Source organism: Tamandua tetradactyla, chromosome 5 (assembly GCF_023851605.1).
Source record: "Tamandua tetradactyla isolate mTamTet1 chromosome 5, mTamTet1.pri, whole genome shotgun sequence".
Taxonomy (NCBI): domain Eukaryota; kingdom Metazoa; phylum Chordata; class Mammalia; order Pilosa; family Myrmecophagidae; genus Tamandua; species Tamandua tetradactyla.
Window position 1 is genome coordinate 8,916,613 of NC_135331.1, and position 18,267 is coordinate 8,934,879.

At 47.5% G+C, this 18,267-nt stretch overlaps 1 protein-coding gene across 18 annotated transcripts in view; it reads left to right on the forward strand.

Moving 5' to 3' along the window:
- PITPNM2 (phosphatidylinositol transfer protein membrane associated 2) overlaps positions 1-18,267 on the forward strand; it is a 159,727-nt gene that overhangs the window by 85,373 nt on the left and 56,087 nt on the right. For 11 of the 18 annotated variants that reach the window (XR_013175530.1, XM_077159678.1, XM_077159677.1 and 8 more), the window contains 2 exons: positions 10,791-10,912; positions 14,558-14,722. The exons of 5 other annotated variants lie outside the window; for them this stretch is intronic. The gene's annotated coding sequence lies outside the window, so the exon portion shown is untranslated. The remainder of the gene's footprint in view (positions 1-10,790; positions 10,913-14,557; positions 14,723-18,267) is intronic. 2 more of the 18 variants (XM_077159680.1, XM_077159675.1) reach the window with 1 other exon arrangement.

Consider the following 18,267-nt stretch of genomic DNA (forward strand, 5'->3'; position numbering starts at 1 on the left):
GACACAGATGAGGCCTGAAATGGTTAAATGACTTGTCTGAAGACACAGTAAGTGGCAAAGTTTTGGTTTGAACCTAGGCCTGTCTGATTCCAAAGCTAGTCTTTTCCAGTGTTTCTTGCTGCCTGCAACTAGTTTTGTTTGTTTGTTTCTAAATGCCCTTTTGTTGTTGTTGTTGGCAGGGTGGGGGTACTTTTGCCTCCTGTGACTCCCCCACACCTGCTGTTCAGTTCCAGGGTGTTCAGCACCTTTTCGCTTCCCACCCTGTTGACACCTGGCTGTTGCTGGGCTGGTTTTGTTTTTGACCAAGTCAGCCTGGCAGGAAAGTGGCGGGCTGTGTGCAGAGCTTCCCAAAATAGCCCCAGGCTCCCCGCCAAAGCGAGGGACCAGACTGTGACAGGCCTGGGCCGGCCGGAGATGACTCAGTCCCTGCGCCCCCAGCCACCCTCTCCTGGCTCTGCCCTCGCCACTGTGTCCCCGTGGCCCCCTAGCCCAGGCCACTTGATGCTTCTTCACACATCTGCATCCTGGGTAGAGGCCGAGAGGCTGCTGCAGTCAGCTGGCTTTGGGGTGCTGGCTGGGAGGGGTTTGGGGTGGCTGTGGACTAACTCACCTGGTGACCTTGCTGGAGTCCTGTTCCTCTCTCTTGGCTTCACTTTTCCAGTTGGAATGGAGAACATGCACCTGTGTCCCACCTCAGAGCCTCTGATGGAAGCAGAAGTCCCCAACAGGTGGTTTGTGGTGTTGGGAAATGTCTGAAGATACAGACCCATAAAATAGCCACAGTCCTGAGGGCTTGGAATGGGGGGGGAGCACAGCATGGAGGACCCTCCGGCAGAGGGGCCGGCCCAGCAGAGCACACGCCAGCCACAACGCACAGCAGCCGATTCTTGGGCTTTGTGTGCCTGGCCTGGGCCTGGACTTTACATCGTTGATTCTAATCTGTTCCTCCTGCCCTCCCTGTGAGGGCCACATGTTATTGGCTGAGCGTTACAAATGCTTAGAACTGAGATTCAGAGTGTAAGCATTCTTGCTCAAAACCAAGTAAGCTGTGGGACTGTAATCAGAAGCCCCATTCCAACTTCAAAGCCCGGCATCTTAGTTTCCCAGGACTGCCGCGAACTAGGCTACTGAAAATAACAGAAATTTATTCTTGCATGGTTCTGGAAGCCAGAAGCCCGAAATCAAGGTGTCATTAGGGCCATGCCCGCCCCCCTCCCCTAGACACTGTCCTTCCTGGCCTCTTCCAGCTTCTGGGGTCTCCTAGTGTCCCTTGGCTTATGGCAGCATCACAGCAATCTCTGCCTCTGTCCTCTCGTGGCCTTCTCCACTGCGTGCCTCTTCTTACAAGATCCCCTGTCACTGAGTTTAGGACCCACCCTGCTGTGGAATGGCATCATCTTGTTGCACTTAACTCATTACATCTGCAAAGACCCTGTTTCCAAATCAGGTCACCTTCTGAGGTTCAGACCCTTCCCCAGGTTCTGTCTTTAACGTCTTATCCCCTCTTCCAGGGTAAGCTTGCCCTTGCTCTAGTTCTCCCCTCCCAACCCTGAACCTAATCTTTAAAAGGTCCTGTTTGCGTTCAGAAACGGGGGTGGGATGGGGCCTGGTTTAGGAGAGACCCAGGAAGGACCCCTCCTCAAAAGAGAGTCCTAGGGGCATCCCTGGGATTGAAGGGGCCGCCCGTCTACCACTACTGCTATCCCTTTTTCACATGTACATTTAATTCAAGCACTTTCTGGAGCAGGCAGTGCTGGCACTGCCTCCCAGGCACCTGCCCCTCACACCTCACACTCAGCCCGGAGGCTGGCATTATTCAGACTTTGTAGATGAAGAAACGCAGCTCAGTGAGGTGGCCGTGTCATGCCCCACCCAAGGCCACTGCTCCTAAGTGGCAGTGTCAGGATTAGAACCCAGGCCATCTGCCTCTCTCTCTGCAGCCAGCTCAGCCTCTCTGCAGTCGGAGAACCTGCCTGGCCTGCCCTTTTCCTCCTCCTCTACCCGTTTCCTCTTGTCCTTACAGGTCTGGAGACACATGTGGTCGCGGTCAGTGTCTGTGGTCCCTGCAGGCTACTCAGGAATAGGCCCTATCCCAGAGGGTTGCCCACCTCCCCATCCCCAGAGCTGGGCCCTGGGCCAGTGTCTTTTGCTGCTGTGAGTTGTGCTGTTAGGTTATGTGTTTTGCTTTGTGACTAGTCTCCTTGGACTCAAAGGATTTGGTGTGTTTTAGGATCCGGGCCTCTGTCACCCCCAGTGAACCGTGTTGGTTTGGGGGTGGAGCCAGGGCCAGTAGGCACTGGGCTCACATTCTCTGTGGTAAAAACAGGCCCACAGACCCCTAATTCCTCCCCTCAATTTCCAAATGCAACATACTCTTAAAAAAACAACTTTTTCCTTTCATAACTCATCTGGCAGCAAAACCCCGCCAGAACTGAGGTGAGGCTATTTATAGTACAAGTGAGGCTATTTATAGCCTGTATGTATTCTATATTTCCATATTTTACTGCAGAGATTTCAACCTATTTGATCATGGGTTGCTACTGAAAAATGCAGTATTTCCTGTCTAAAGTACAAGAAACTCTGAATCCTTAAATGCATCTGGCCCCAGGAGTTTGTGCTAAGAGGTATTAGTAGCTCTGTACTTTTGTGCTAGTAGCAAATAGCCTCTGCCTTCAGGACTGGCCCCCCTACCGTGTCCCTCCCCTGGGATTCCCAGAGCTCAAAGGGCAGTGCCAGCCTTGCAGGGACCTTCAGGGCCCCAGCCAGTCGTCCAGTGTCCACCGTGGTTGGTCATCACCCAGAGATTAGATGTTTTTACTGTTATTTGGGGTAGAACATATTTTTATTTCAGGCACAGTATGGGGTGCTCTTTACACTTGCGCCTGGCTGCTCCCTGGATCTGTTACCTCCCCCTTTACAGACAGTAAACTGAGGCTCTGGGTTATAAGCATCCTATCTAAGGACAGAAAGGTGGAAAGGGCAAGAGCTGGGACTGGGACTTTCCCTCTGCATCCTGCTACCTCTCTGGGAAGGAGTCTGGGGATACAGCAACTTGTCTCCTGGATTGCAGCCAAAGCTGAAATAAGAGTGAGAAGCATGTGGGGGTCCATCTGCCTGTGAGGGGCAGACAGATCTGAGCCAGACTGCCTCCCTTGGGTCCCAGTGGGAAGGAGGTGGGAAAGCCAGGGCCCCTCTGCTGCTGCAGGACCTCTCCTGGGGCCCACCTCCCTGGCCCTTACTTCTCAGATAGTCCCTATAGTGAGCACCTGAGCCACCCCTTCCACCCACCCACCCACCACCGTCTGTTCCCCAGCCCCTGGAGCTTTTCTCCAGTGCTCTTTGAAGTCCACAGGTACACAGGGAGAGGACATATCTGTCCAAACCCCACCTGCCAGCTGTTGTTGAGGACCCTGCTGAACCCTGAAAGCCTCCCTTGGATCTGGAAGCTTTGGCTGCCTCTGAAATCCCTGAGCTTCCTCTGGCACAACACTTGTACTTGGCCTCCGTGTTCCTCAGTTTACAAGCTCTTGCCTATATAACCCCTTTCATCCTGTGACAACACTAAGGACCCTGGATCTCTTTCCATCCTTGCCATGCATGGTCCTGCATCAGAGCCTTTGCTCAGTCTCTTGCCTACCCCTGAATCATACCCAGCCTTTAGTACTAAAATGAGTGAGAGAGTATGTTGTTTGTAATCCAGTGAGTGTGGGTTTGAACTCTGACTGCTCTTGTTCTCTGATCATGAACAAGTCAGAGAACCTCTCTGGAGCTTTGGTTTCTTCACCTATGAATTGGGCTCAGGAATAGCTCCTCACAGAGCTGTTGGTTACTACTGGCCTTAGGACAGGTGCCTGGCATAGAGCATACCTCCTAACAGAATATGTTCTCCTGTTCCCTGGTCCAGTAGGTCATTCTGGTCTATGCTTATGGGAACAGAAAGTTTCTCAGAGCTACCCAGGCTTAAAGAGGGCAACTGTGACCTGTTAGGGCAGCTGTGGCTCCCTGAAGGGAGGGGATGATTAGATGGATGATAGATGGATGGACAAATGCATGGATGGATGGTTATATGTACAGATAGACAATTGGTTGGTTGGTTGGTTGGATTGTTGGTTTGTTAGATGGATGGATAGATGATTGAATGGCTATTTGGATGTGTATATGGATGGATGTTAGGATGGATGAGTGGCTAGATGGATAAATAGACAATTGAATGAATGTACAGATGGAGGGATGAACAGATCAACTCCCTGCCCCTTAATTTACCATCTGTACAATGAGAAATTACAGTCGGAAATTCCTGCTTCTGAGTTCTGTGATTCCATTTGCATCAACCTAGCACCTTAAGGACTCCTGCTGCACCCCAGGTGGTGAAAGGACGTACAAAGAACACTAGTCCTGTGCCCAGGGGCTCTGGAATCCTTTCAGGCTCCACCTTCCACCCCCCGCTGGGCATTCCCTGCTCTGACCTGGTAACCCTGGTTTTTACCCTTGGCCTTGTTCTGTCTGGACTCTGCGTTTGCTCTGACCTAGTCACCCTAGTTTTTACCCTTGGCCTTGTTCTGTCTGGACTCTGCGTTTGCTCCTTTTCTTCTAACGAAGGCTTGGTTGGATTTTCTGCCTGAGCTTTTTTTTAGGGGGTAAGACAGAACCCATGTGTTTATTTGTGGTGGTGGGTGTTGTATGTTCTTATATGCACCCACGTCTATCCAGGCAACTCCGCCATTCATTCCGGATAAACCGTCATGTGAACAGTATTATGAAGAAGAGAACGCTTCCCCCTGGAGTTGGGCAGCCCTGGGACAACCTCGGGTGCTGGAGGATACTTAGGGGACAGAGGCATGACTCTTGTCCTAAAAGAACTCATAGTTTTGTGGGGAACATGAGATGTAGACACAGCACAGGGGCATTACCGCCTGAGTGGTGTAAGCGCTTGGTGCTACCAAGAGCTCAGCCCAGGGAGGTGGCATGTGGCTGAGAAGCTGTGGGCCTTGAGCTTCCCGGGTAGAGTGGGGACCAAGGTGGCGGCCTGACTCCAGACCTCCAGGTTGGCTGGAGACCATCAAGCTTGGGGTCACCAGGTTCACCAACGTATGCAAGGCCTTGAATACCAGGGTAGGAGTTGTAGTGTTCTTTGGTGACTAATGATGAATTCTTGAAGGTGTTTAAGTGGGAGGGTGACCCAGTCCATTCCCCTTTCTTACAGTATGTTGGGAAAATCTTCAGTGAAAAAACGAAGGTCAATGTAGAAAATGCATTTGAAATTTGTTCTCTGAGTTCTTGGGTCCTAGGATTGATATAAAGAATGGAGATGGTAGCACCCTGAAAACGGAATGCTGACAGGAGTTTTTGGATACAGAAGGATATTGATAAGCGGTGTTCTACCTGTCTTGTTTTTTCCACTTGGCCCCAGCTGTACTGGAAGATGGCCCTAACTTGCTGCTCTGTAGCCCATGGGTTAGTCCTTTGTCCAACCTGATTCTAGTTCCCAGCCTCTCACTGGTCCAAGAGGGAAGTTCCAATACACAGCCTGACCCATCGGGGCAAGAGGTCTTCCCAGTTGTGCAGCCAGGTGCTCAAGGACCACAGGGTGAAGGCTGGAAACCAGCTCCAAAAACCACAGCACCATGGCAAGTCCATACCCACAGGCAGATTCCTTCCTGGCCTTCCCTGGGCCACACCATGCCCCTGGAAGAACCCAGAAATGATCCAAAGCCTGAGTGCCCGTTCTCTCCCCCCATGTGAAACAGCTGTTGCTTTCTGCCCTGCAACATCTCTCAGTTGATTTTCCCCTGCTGAGTTCTCCCCTTGCCCAGAACTGCTGACCCCTGCCTCGCAGTTGTTCCTCCCACAGATATTTGTGGGTGTTTTCTGAGTATCACACAGGCCCTGACCTTGATCTTCTCTGTTTGGGGATGGAGGATCGAGGGGGTAGGTTTTTACCACGAACTACAGGCAGCTGTCCCTGGGTGGTCTTGGAGAGTTCTGAGGACCTGGGCTGTTTGAACAAAAGTCTTAAAGGCAATTTGGGAGTTTGCCAGGTAGACCAGGTGGGGAGGGGGGGAGGGGCTTTATGGAGAGAGAGAACAGGAAGTGTGAATTTCAGCAAATGCTAAAATTGACAGTTTAGGAGCTCCCAGGGCACCCCAGACGTTGGAACCTGGGCCACCAGTCAGAAGCACTACCCTGGGATGTCAGATGGGAGGCGTGAAGCCTTCTCAACCTGGGTTCAGGGGGCCACACGAATTGCTAGGAAGGGAGAGTTGGTGGTGAGCAGGGAGGGCCGGAGGGGCCGTGGGGCCAAGAGGGGCCTTGGGTTCATCTGCTTTGGGAAGGCACCCTCTGCTCCGACGGATTCCAGGGGCCCAGACTGCAGGGACAGGGGGATAAAAGTGAAGATGGTGGCCAGAGAGGCAGTAGGTGAGATTCACAGGCCTGGGGTGGGGAAGGGTTTCCAGTTCTGCCGTGGGGCACTGTGGACCCTCCAGTTGGGGCTTGTAGGCCTGTGTGCTTCCTGGCAGGGTCCCTGGCAGCTGTGAGGCTTTGCCTGAATCGCCTTGTCTCTCCTGGCCTTGCTTCACCCTTCTGCAGAATGCCTGAAAGGAAGAAATGAAATTGCTTCATAAATACTTTGAGGAGTAAAAGCTTGCAGATGACAGTGTGGTTGTTTTTGCTGGCCCTGTGAGAAGTGAGGGTTGCACTGGGGTGCTGGGCTCAGTTCGAGGAGATTGGATCCATGCCCTAGATCTTTCCTTTGGTCTCTGAAGCCAAAGGACCCCGTTCCCCCTCCCCACACTAGCTCCCAGCCTTGCCTGTTCCTCCTCCACAGTTAATAATTCAGGACAAGCCAGATGGCTTTGCTTTTGCTCCCTCCCGCTCATTCATAGCCTCTGGGGGCTTGTTTCTCAGCTGGGCTGGGTGTGGGAGGGCAGAAGCCTGAGAGACCTGGGTGCTGTAAGCCAGGTACTCACCACAGCACCCACAGCCTTGATGGGCCTCAGGTCCCAGCAGCCTGACCTCCAAAGGTCCAGCTCTGGAGTTGACCTTGCCCTGAAAGTCTGCAGGCCCATTGCCTTTGGAAGCTGGGAGAGCCCCTAGAAACCCCTGGTGCTGCCTTCCACCCAAGCCCTGGTTTTCAGGTTCGTAAATACAGGATGAAGACACAGATGCCACTGTTTGTACTCTGGGTACTGTGCCTTCCTTTGCTCTTCCCAACACTCCTATTAGGAAAGGATGTGCAAACACACGCACACACATACTTTACAGACCAGGCTCTGCGACTTCAAAGCACCCAGGGTGGAGCAGTGGGGCAGTGGGGTCTGACTCCCAGTCCTTGCCTGCCCATTCCCCCTTCAAGACCCCCTTGCCTGTTCCTCAGTGAGCCGTGAACTACTGGGTTTACTAAGTCTTAAAGGGAAATGGCCTCAAGGCTCTTCTGTTTTCTGTGATTGCTGGCATCTTAATGATTCTTAATAAAATCCTGTTGGAGTAGCCTAGTGCCTATGACCCCCTAATAGTGGGGGCTCCCCAGTGCTCCCAAGGCCTAGGGCATAGTAGCACTTGCCTGTGAACCCAAGAGGAGGTCTGGGACAGGGTCCAGTGTCAGGACAGGGAGAGAGTGGAAACACTGTGAACCTTCCCTGCACAACCCAAAGCACTTGCTGGAAGAGGAGGGCAGGACATTTCAGTTCTTTCAAGCTTTGGGTCTGGTGCAAGGAGGCAGCTACTTAGTCCCTAGCACCTGGCATTGGCAGGGGCTGGTAACAGAAAGAAGGCACCCTCTAGGGCACTCTGCCTTGGTGACCCCAACCCATACCTGTCTGCTCAGGTGAGGCCTTTGACGGAAATGCCAGCATATAACACTTTGGGGCACCTCCAAATAGAAAAGGAGTTTGTCTCCCAGGCAACATGAATGTGCATTATCAGCCTACGCTGTTCCACTTATGTGCACAGCTCTGCCTAATAGCTCTGGTCAGGTTCAGGTGTTAGCTCTTTCCCAGGCAGGCAAACTGAGGCCAGGGTGGAAGGATACACTTAAGTTGCTGAGAGGATTGATGCTCTTACCACTGACCTGTGGACACAGCCCCCCCACTGTCCACCCTGATCTTGGGGCCAGGGTCTAGGACTCGGTCTGCGGGGACCCTCAGAGCTGATTCAAGAAAGTCTGGCTGGGCTTGGAACTGCCCAGGGCTCTGGCCAGGAGCCTGGAGTCTGTGGAGCACAGGTGTGGCAGGTTAACATCACAGGCAGACCCCTGGGGGGAGAGGGAGGAGGCAGGATACTTCAGTGATGACTCCTGGGGCATAAATGCCTAATAGAAAGGCGCCAGCCACTTTTACCTCCATTTCCTTTAATCTTGCCTTCACACACCTTCCTCTGACTTCTTAAAAATGTGTGTGTGTCCTAAAACCACCACTTTGGTATGTTGGTGACACTTTTGTAGCCAGCGCTCATGAGGAGCTACGAGCACTGCCCTGTCTGCTTCTCCTGGGGAGGGAGCAAGATGGGGACATCTTAACATAGTCTGGCAAGAAGGCAGTTCCACCTGGAGCAGCTACTAGGATCTGTTGAAAAGATGGGCCTGTTTTTTGAAGTTGAACATAGAATCCTATAGCCCACACTACCCTCAAAGTAGTCCAGAAACATGTGAATCTGAGCAAAATCTACTAATGTGTGATTAACTTACAGGCGTGCAGAGCAGGACAGTGTGTACACAGGAGCCTGCTGTTCCTGCAAAGCTGTGTCAGGATGTTGCAGAGCTGGGTTTTATTTTAGCCCAAGCGTGGTATCTGCTCAGCACCAAGCCGAGCACTCTGCGGGTGCTCTGTATTGTGCATGCTGGGCCAAGCTGGGTGCTGTTTACTGCCTCCTGGGGGGTGTGGGACAGCCTTCCAGGCCATCTCAGGCCTCATGCACCTCTTGCATTAAAATCCCAGACCTGCTGTCCAGACTCACAGGGAGTACCCACGTGGCAAGGGCAGTCGTTCTGCAGAAAGACTCCATGCGATGAAAGCATGCAGTGCAAGTGGCAGCCCAGAGCCCTGGACCTCCGGTCACCCTCACTCCTGCTCCACGCCCAGGTGCTGTCTTTCTCCCCGACCACGTTAGCTCCTTTTGCCTTAGGAGGAGTCACAGATTGGACTGTGGAATATCAGAAAGACTGTAAAAAGAAAAATGTATATATCTTAACTAATTTGGAATTTTTAAACATTTTTGACCTTGGGATAGAGTGAAATTTATCTCCATGCCTTTTGTGGGAAGACAGTTTGTTCAGCAAGTAAATAACAGGCAGAAAGTCAAAAGAAGATGTGTCATCCCACTATTAGTCAGGGCTCTTTTGGTTGTAACAGAAATCCAGTTGGAGCTTGCTCAGACAAAGGGGACCTACTTGGAACACTCCTGTCACTGTACGATGAAGGTCAGGGGTGCAGCAGCTGGAGCCAGGGATCAGAGGCCCTGGATGTCAGCACCACCCTCCCAGCCAGCTCCAGGGAGACTAGTATCGCCGACAGCTCCCCTGCCCTCTGCGCCACAAGGGACTGACCCCAAGTAAATAAACCGAAAAATCCTGGGGAAGTTTAAGCAAGGATCAGACCAAGGATGCAGCTGAGGTGTGCGCCAGTCCTCCCTTCCTGCTCCTCATCCCTAAAACTAATAGAACAAATAGTATTGAAAGTCCCTTTTCACAAGGGCAAAGAGATGCCCATACCATGAGGAATTCCTGAAGGATGGCGTGAAATGAGATGGGACTCAAAACAGAAACAAGTGCCTAAATCCTACCCAGGAGGTGGAGAGTTTCTAGGTGTGTTCCTGGTGGCATACGAGGAATAGGAAGAGGCTCTGGGGCGACCCACACTGGCTGAGGGGGATGTGGAAAGGGAGGAGTAGCATGAAATCTAAGCCAGCTAAGACTCCTCTCTTTCTGGGGAAGGAAAGACTGACCCTCGTTAATTGTGCGCACTCTAGAGCAGTAAAAGTTAAAAGTATGTATGTTGAACACTGAAGGATGATCGCTAGAACGGAGCTTTTGAGTTGAACCTGACTCAGTACTTATTTTTGTAAATAATGTTTTATTGGAATGCAGCCATGCCTGTTTGCTAACACATTTTCTAAGGCTACTCTCACACTACAGCACAAGAGGTGAGTAGATACACAGGGGCTGTACAGCCCACAAAGCCCAAAATATGCACTGTCTGACCCTTGCTCTAGAAAAATGAAAATAAAACCGATCTACTTCTAGCCCACTAGGGAAAAAAGATGAAAAGAAGTAACAAATGTGGTAAATAGAAGATGGCGGAATTAGTCTAAACATCAGTAGTCACAATAGGTGTGACTGCATTAACTTCGCTAATTGAAAGGCAGTCTTTCAAAAACAAAGTTCTCTCAAAATGAGTTAATTTTTTTTTTAATGAAGCTAAAAAGAAAATCCAAAATAAACCTGTTTGGAAAGTGTGAAAATAAAGGGGTGACAGGGCTCTATTTGAGATCCTACAAAAATTTCACACACTAAGTTTACTTTTCAGAAACCTTAAACAGATGCTTCCTAGACCAAATAAGTCCTGAAACCCCAAGGTGCCAGTCTCTCCAAGAACATCAGCTAGCTCCATCCCTCTAGGTCATATTGTCGACAGCCCTTTTCAACATGAAAAACTTGGAATGGATATAACCCAAATATCCCTAAAGATTGGGAGAAAGATCAAAGGAGAAGGAAGACTTATAAAGAGAAGTTAGGATTTAATAAATGAGTTTGAATGCTGAATCATTATATTGCTATTTTTTTTTTACATGGGCAGGCACCAGGAATTGAACCCGGGTCCTCAGACATGGCAGGCAAGCACTCTTACCTGCTGAGCCACTGTGGCCCACCTGATATTGCTATTTCTTTTAACCTGCAGTGTCTTCTAGCAGTTAGAAGGTAAAACCTGAAATTGCGGAACTGTAACCCATACCAAACTTTGAAATCTGTTCTATAACTATCTATTTAAATGTACTTTGAAATAAAAAATAATAATAAAAATAAAAATAAATAAAAGGGTAGGGAAAGAGATACCTATCATACGCAGCAAAGATAACAAATTGAGTAAAATTTACATAAGATAAAAGAGATTGAATAGCGAAAAATATTTTAGGTACAAAGGAATTGTCAAATTAAAAAAATGGTACATCCCACCAGGATGTTTCAAATTAAAAGCCATGAGCTTTCTGTACTTAACAATGTAGTTGTAAAATATATTAAATAAAAATTGATTATATTTTGACAACCCTTGAGTAATAATGGAGGGCTGTAAAAATCTCCAGGATAACTGTGGTGTTGCATAATGAACCTACACAGGGGATAAAATTGTATAGAACATAATACAGACACACAAATAAATACAAATAAAACTGGGGAGATCTAATTAAATTCAGTAGATTGTATCAGTTTCAGTGTCCTGGTTGTGACACTGTGGAATAGTTTTGTAAAATGCTACCATTGGAGAGAGCAAGGAAAGGGTTCAAGGGATCTCCATATTACCTCTTACAACTGTACATTAACTTACAATTCCCTCGATAAATTTTCAATAAAAAAACTTTAAGAACACAGATTAGGTTAAAAAAAAAAACTAAGTAACTCTTGGGTTAAAAGAAGAAATAAATGAAAACTGAAAGTATACTATTGTAAATGAATGACAGAGCACTGGATGTGAAAACCTATAGGATGAAGCCACATCAAAGCTCAAAGGAAAATTTATAGCCTTAAATTCATTTATTAAGAGACAAAACAAAACATCAGTGAACTTAGATTTCTATTTAGAAAGCTAGAAAAATAACTAAATAAATTCAAAGAAGGAAAAATAATTAAAAATGAAGTCAACAAACTGAGTTAGAATTCATCAATAATTGCAAAAACTTATTTGAAAAGACCAGTAAAAAGCAAAGTGTTGGCAAGTCTTATTTTTTTTAAATAAGACAAAGCTCAAATATAAAAAGAGAAAAGAATAAAAAAAGAAGATATTATATGCAACTTTTTGCCAACAACTTAGAAAATCCAAGTGTGATTTTTCTAAGTAACTAAAAACAATCAAAATTGGCTCATTAAAAAGAAGAAAAATATGTCCCTAACAAAAGGGTAAATTAGATAATTCTCATGTTGGCGTTAACTATTTTGGAGCATATAGAAAGATATTATAGCTCATCTCACAGGGCTAACAGAGCCCTGATACCAGAATCAGCGAAGAATGAGTTAGCAAAATGATAGGTCAGGTCTCACTTTTGAAGATGCAAAAATCCTAAGTAAAATACTAGCAAATTTAATTTAGCTGAACATTGAAAGAATAATGCAGCATAACCAAATCGTAGGATTTATCCCAAGAACAGAAGGAGGGTTCAATATTGGAAAAACTATTAATGTAATTTACTATATTGACTATTTTTTTTTCTTCAGTGGTCCAGCTGTTCAAAATTAAGATTGTTCTCATCCTAGAATAGCAAATGGATGACATCTGACTGTATGGAGAACTCTGTTATGCATTCTTTCCTATGACTCTCCTGAGTGTATTTCTCAGGCAAGGCTGTAGTGGGCCAGGTCCCCTTTCTTGAAAGTTTTCTATGATCGGGGTGATTGAAGGAAGGTGGTGTGGTGTTGTGGATAAAGCAAAAATTCCTAAGTCGGGTCAGGCTGAGAGGAAACTAAGACTGTAGGGTCCAAACTGCTTAGATGGAGACACTGAGGTTCAGAGAGGGTGCAGTGTGGTGGAGACAGTGCACCCCATTATCTACCCCAGAGGAGAAAGATGGGAGAGCAAGAAGGCAAGTTCATCCTACCTGGGTGGTTCAAAACAACCTCGAGCTGAAGATTTACAGTAATTTCAGTTGAGGAATAACCCAGGCATTTGGCGAAGCAGATGTAAATTTTCCCTGGAAAAAATTAACTCTTGTTTTAAGAGTCAAAGAATTTCTGCAAAGTTCCACAGAAATGAGCAGTTCACAGTCAAAACTAAAAAAAAAAAGAGCTAAGGTACCACAAGCCAGAGTCAGCACAATTTACAGCAGAAACAGATCCTCAGGACTTCAGATACTGCAGTATTTAGGCACAGACAATAAAATAACTATGCCTGAAGCATTTAAATGAAAAAGGCAAAGTTAAAAATATGGGCAGGGAATGAAAGGCTGTAAAAAATGACAAAGCCCATTTGAAAAAGAGCCAAACAGAACTTTGATAGGAGAGTACGAATTTCCAAAGAAAGAATTAGTGGAAAGTAGAATTCCAGAATACAGCACTGGAAAGGAAAGGAAGCTGTAGCGAGGATAAGAGACCTGGAGAAGGTGAAAGTCTAACCGTCATCTAATTAGCATTCCAGACAGAGAAGGGAGAAATAAGCCAGAGGCCACATTTAAAGATCATTGCTGAGAATTTTTCAGAATTGATGAAAGACAGGGGCAGAAATGGAGAGTATTTGGAGAGAATCTTGAAGACATAAGTGGAATTCATCTTATAAAAGATGCTAATACTTCTCTTGGCTCCTGGGCTTAGAGTGAGATTCCAGATCAGTCCCCAAAGTAACTCAGACCCTTCTGGACCTGATCAGTTCTTTCTGTTCAAGGGTTACTGATTGACAGCTCTTGGCAGAGCTGAGGGTCCTCAAGCTATGACAGGTGTCAGAGATGGAGGTTGGCCTTGAGAATATTGAAGACATTACCCCCAATCAGACAGTGCTCTTTTCCCACACTGCCCAACTCCAAGGTGTGCCATTAAATTTATATTTGTAGGCCATGAGAATAGCACCACTTAGAGTTAGGTAGTGTGCAGCCTGGGCAGCCAGCAAAGAAGCTACCTCTGATGGAATCTCTCCCCAACTTATCACCCATGGGGCTTTCAAAGTTGACTGGTGACTTTTTCCTTTGTGTAACATCCCTCCCACTTCCCTCCCTGGAGAGGAATGGCATCTATCATCACTGGGAGGATTTTATGGGGCTGTAAAGGGTAGCCAGTAACTCTGTAAAGAAGAGCCAGTTACCTGGGCAACTTTCCAGGCAGATTGTGTTCTCTGGCAGCCCCAGGAGGCCTGCCGTAAAGGCCACACTACTCATTCACACAGTGGAATGGAGGAAGGCCTTGGCTTTGTTGCACAGGTGTGTGAACATGCATATGCACACTTGTGCAAACCTCCATCTGTGCCCACCTCCCCCTGGGGACGCTGGCTGGGCCTTTTGGTTTCCTCCAAGACAGTATAGACCCAGAATCCTCCAGTTCTGCCTGGTTGCTCCTCTCAGAGGTGAACTGTGGATGTGAGTGTGGGTATCCTGAAATGCCCAGGACCCTTGCTTACCTGAAGGGGCAGTCCAGAACAGACTCTGATACCGTTCTGCCCTCAAGCCCCTGTGTGGCCTTGTATAATGACTCAGCCTCTCTGGTCTTTCCTTCCCTCATCTCGCTCTGGCAGCCTCCGAGCATCCAGTTTCAAATGAGAGTGTAGCGACGGAGTGTTTTGTAAACTGTAATGCACTGCACACGTCTCAGAGGGGGTGGCAGTTATTCTAAGATCTTTCAGGCTGCCTGATACTGCCATATCCCACCCAGGGCCAAGCTCGCTTCTTCCAAATCCACCCCGCTGGAAGGGACCTGAGACGGCCCCAGGTGGCCACCCAGCCCTGCGCCATGGATCCCGTCCAGCCCTGCTCTGCTTGCCTGGGGTTCACACGCCAGCACACACGCTCAGGAAAGGAGACTCTGGCCCCATGAAAAGTGAGTCACGACAGCGCCAGAGACCGGGTTTGTTATTCTAGGGGCATGGTGGGGAGCTGCGCTATTCTTGGAGAAGCCTTAGTTGCTGAGGAACAGCGAACAGAGCAGTTTGCAGTGGGCTTTTTGGCTGTTTGGCAGCACAGTCTGCCTGCAGAGGGATTCTGTGAACAAGGGCCAAGCAACCCTTCTTGAGTACCTACTAAGTGCCAGGTGCCTGCTACGGACAAAAAGATGAATCGGACTAGTCTGCTGTCCTTCTCAAGCAGTCAGGCACTCTTCTAGTTGCTCGGATTGGAGCAAGGAGTAAGAGACTCCCTGCCCCCAGGTGGCTTGTGCTGGGTGAAGGGAGGCGGCCTCCAAGGAAATAAGCCATTTCAGAGCTGGTGAGTGCTCAGGAGGAGGGAAAACCTGGTGCTATGATCAAACGGAAAGGGGCTGGGAGGACATGCCACTTTTTATCTTTTCTGTTTCTTTTTTTTTTTAACTTTATTGTAGTTTAGATATGAAAAACATAAAATATGTCATTTTAACCATTTTTAAGTGTATAATTCAGTGTCATTGATTACATTCATGATGTTGTGCTGCCATCACCACAATCCATTACCAGAACAAAAACTCTGACCCTTTTAAGCCATCACTCCCCTCTGCCATCCCCCCAGCCCCTAGTGGTCTGTCATCTACTTTCTGTCTTTATGGGTTTGCATTTTCTGGACATTTCATATAAGTGGAATCATGCAATATTTGTCTCTCTGTATCTCTTCCACTCGGCGTCATGTTTTCAAGGCTCATCCATGTTGTGGCATGGATCATCATCTCATTCCTTTTTACAGTGAATGATGACAAGGAGCCAGCTATACCAGTGCCTGGAGAACAGGGATCTAACTGGCCAGGCAAAGGCCTGGAATCAGGGACTGGCTTGGTGTATTCCAAGAAGAGAAAGGAATCCCAGGCGGCCAGAGTGTAGTGAGCAAGGAAATGTGACGGACAAAGTGGGCAGCATCCTGGGACAAACGCCCTCCCAGGCCAGGGCAGAGAGTTTGGGGAAAGATGGACATATAAGTCAGTAGCATCCGGAGGAAGCTGCGCTAGGGTAGGAGGATGTTCAAAGCACTGTGTAGGATAAACAGGTAATTGAGGGACCCTGCCTGGGTGAAGAATGCCTACAGAGGCCTGGGAGGACGGAGAGAAGGGAAGGTGGAGGGAGGGGTAGTCCTAGCTTAGGAGCTCTCGGGGCTGGCATGTTGGGAGTTGACTGTTGGGTCCCTCTGGTTATGGAACCCTCTGAAAACACCTAGCTCCTCCTCTTGGGCCCCTGACAGCTGTTTGATGACTCATGTGAGTCTCTCCTTTCCCCTAGGTTCTGTACTGTTGTGTACCCCTAGCACCTAACCCAGAACCGGGTACCTAGGAGCCGCTTAGTAAGCATTTATTGAACGCATGAAGTTCAGAAAGCCATGAGTTTAGTATTTCTTGAAGGAAGGGAGATTGAAAGGGTGTGTTCAGACCAGAATATACAGGACCTTATTTGCCAGATTATGGAGTTCAGGCTTTAGTCTTTAGCAAATGTTCTCATTCATAAAAGTCAGTCAGGGAACTTGTTAAAGATACATGTTAGGGTGCACAGATGGTTCAGTGGTAGAATGCTCACCTTTCATGTGGAAGACCTGGGTTCAATTCCCAGACCATGCACCCCCCAAAAAAAATACATGTGACTCCCCCTCCCTTGGCTGTGTAAAAAAGCTTGAGCTGGAACCTTGGAATTTGTATTTTCAAATAAACATCAACATTTATTCCTTATATCAGTTGGGAACATTCAATAAAACCAAGTAATCACGTAATCACTCTTCTTTTTTTTGCATGGGCAGGCACCAGGAATCGAACCCGGGTCTTTGGCATGGGAGGCAAGAACTCTGCCACTGAGCCACTGTCACGCCACCCAAGTAATCACTTGTTAATGGTCTTTTAGTAGGTTAGTCCCTCAGCTCCAAGGTTTACCCTTGCTACAAAATAATCTGAGAGGAAAGAAAAAACAAAAATGTCTCCAAATCATGTGTCTTTGTGAGAAAGAATTCAAGCCACTCCATTTGCTCATGTCGTGTTCCAGGCTTGAATGTAGGTGTCCTCAATCCATCCATAGCATTTCTAGCCTTAATTTTAAGCGTCTCACTTAAAATAATTTGAAGCCTTGGTTCCTTCCCCAAAATGGGAGCTTACTGGCCTTTTCTACCTTGCTGGATGGTTCTGAAAAAGTAAGTGTAGAAGCTGAGAGCATTTGTAAATCATAAAGTGCTATTATCAATGCTAGAGCTATATGTTTATATTGATTTTAAGTTAGAAGGTGATTTTCAATTTTGAAGCTGTTTGTACCCTGCTATGCAATAGGAGAAACCCTACTCCACCACTTACTGCGTGACCTAGGAAGAGTTATTACAGTGACAATGGCTATAATGATAGGGTAATATCCAGACATTATTCAGCCATAAAAAGGAATGGCATTGTGGTGCACGCTGCACCATGGATGAGACTTGGAAGTATGATGCTATTTGAAAGAAGCCAGACACAAAAGGACACAGGTTATGCAATTCCATTTTTATGAAATGTCCAGAAAACACAAATTCATAGAGACAGTTGGTAGATTAGTGGCTGCCAGGGACTTGGGAAAGGGGAATGGAGAGTGATTGCTAAATGGGTAAGAGGTTTCTTTTTGAAGTGATGAAAATGTTCTAGTTAGTGGTGATGGTTGCACACCTGTGAATATACTAAAATCTGTTGAATTGTAAGCATTGAAAGGGTAAATTGTGTGGTATGTGAATTTTATCTCATTAGTAAATAAATAAATGAGGTAATATATCTAATGTATACGGTGCTTGAGATGATCAAGTATTCCACAATTTCTTTATGTGGCTCAAGTGTGTAAAATGATTGGAAGAAATCATAAACCATAGGAATAAGCAGAAAATTCTCATTCCCCGCAAGTGTCAACTCAGAGAGAGGGTTGTCGGGGTACAGGGTTTGATGAAACCCTGGCACTGCCTCAAGGAGGGGGTGTTCACCTTGGTCACACCCTCTTCCTGTGGAATTTCTCAGAAAGCCAGGACCTCCTCATGGTATAGGTGAAGAACTGGGGCCAAGGAGGGGTGTCCTGTATGCCTGACCCTTCTGTATCTTCCACAAGTGTTCCAGTTGACTATTATGAGCTGGCAAGTTTGGGAAACACTGTTTCGGGCAATATGGAATGCTGCAGGAAGTTTGTCCACGCCCAAGTGCTGGATGCTCCACAGTGACCCCTGGGAGTAGCTGTGAGTGCTCCCCATTTGGTCATGGGGACGCTGAGCGATGGGGCTGGTGGGTGTTCCAATTACAATGAGTTGGGTGGGCTTAAGGGGGCAGGGCTGGGAATGTTGGCTCCTAAAACTCCACCATGAGCTTTGTGCCCCTCTGAAGTCAGCCTCGCAGGGCTACTTACAGGCTGTACAAAACCAGCTGGGACTTTACTTTTTAAAATAAGCAATAGACTTTATTCTTAGGTTTATAGAATAATTGAA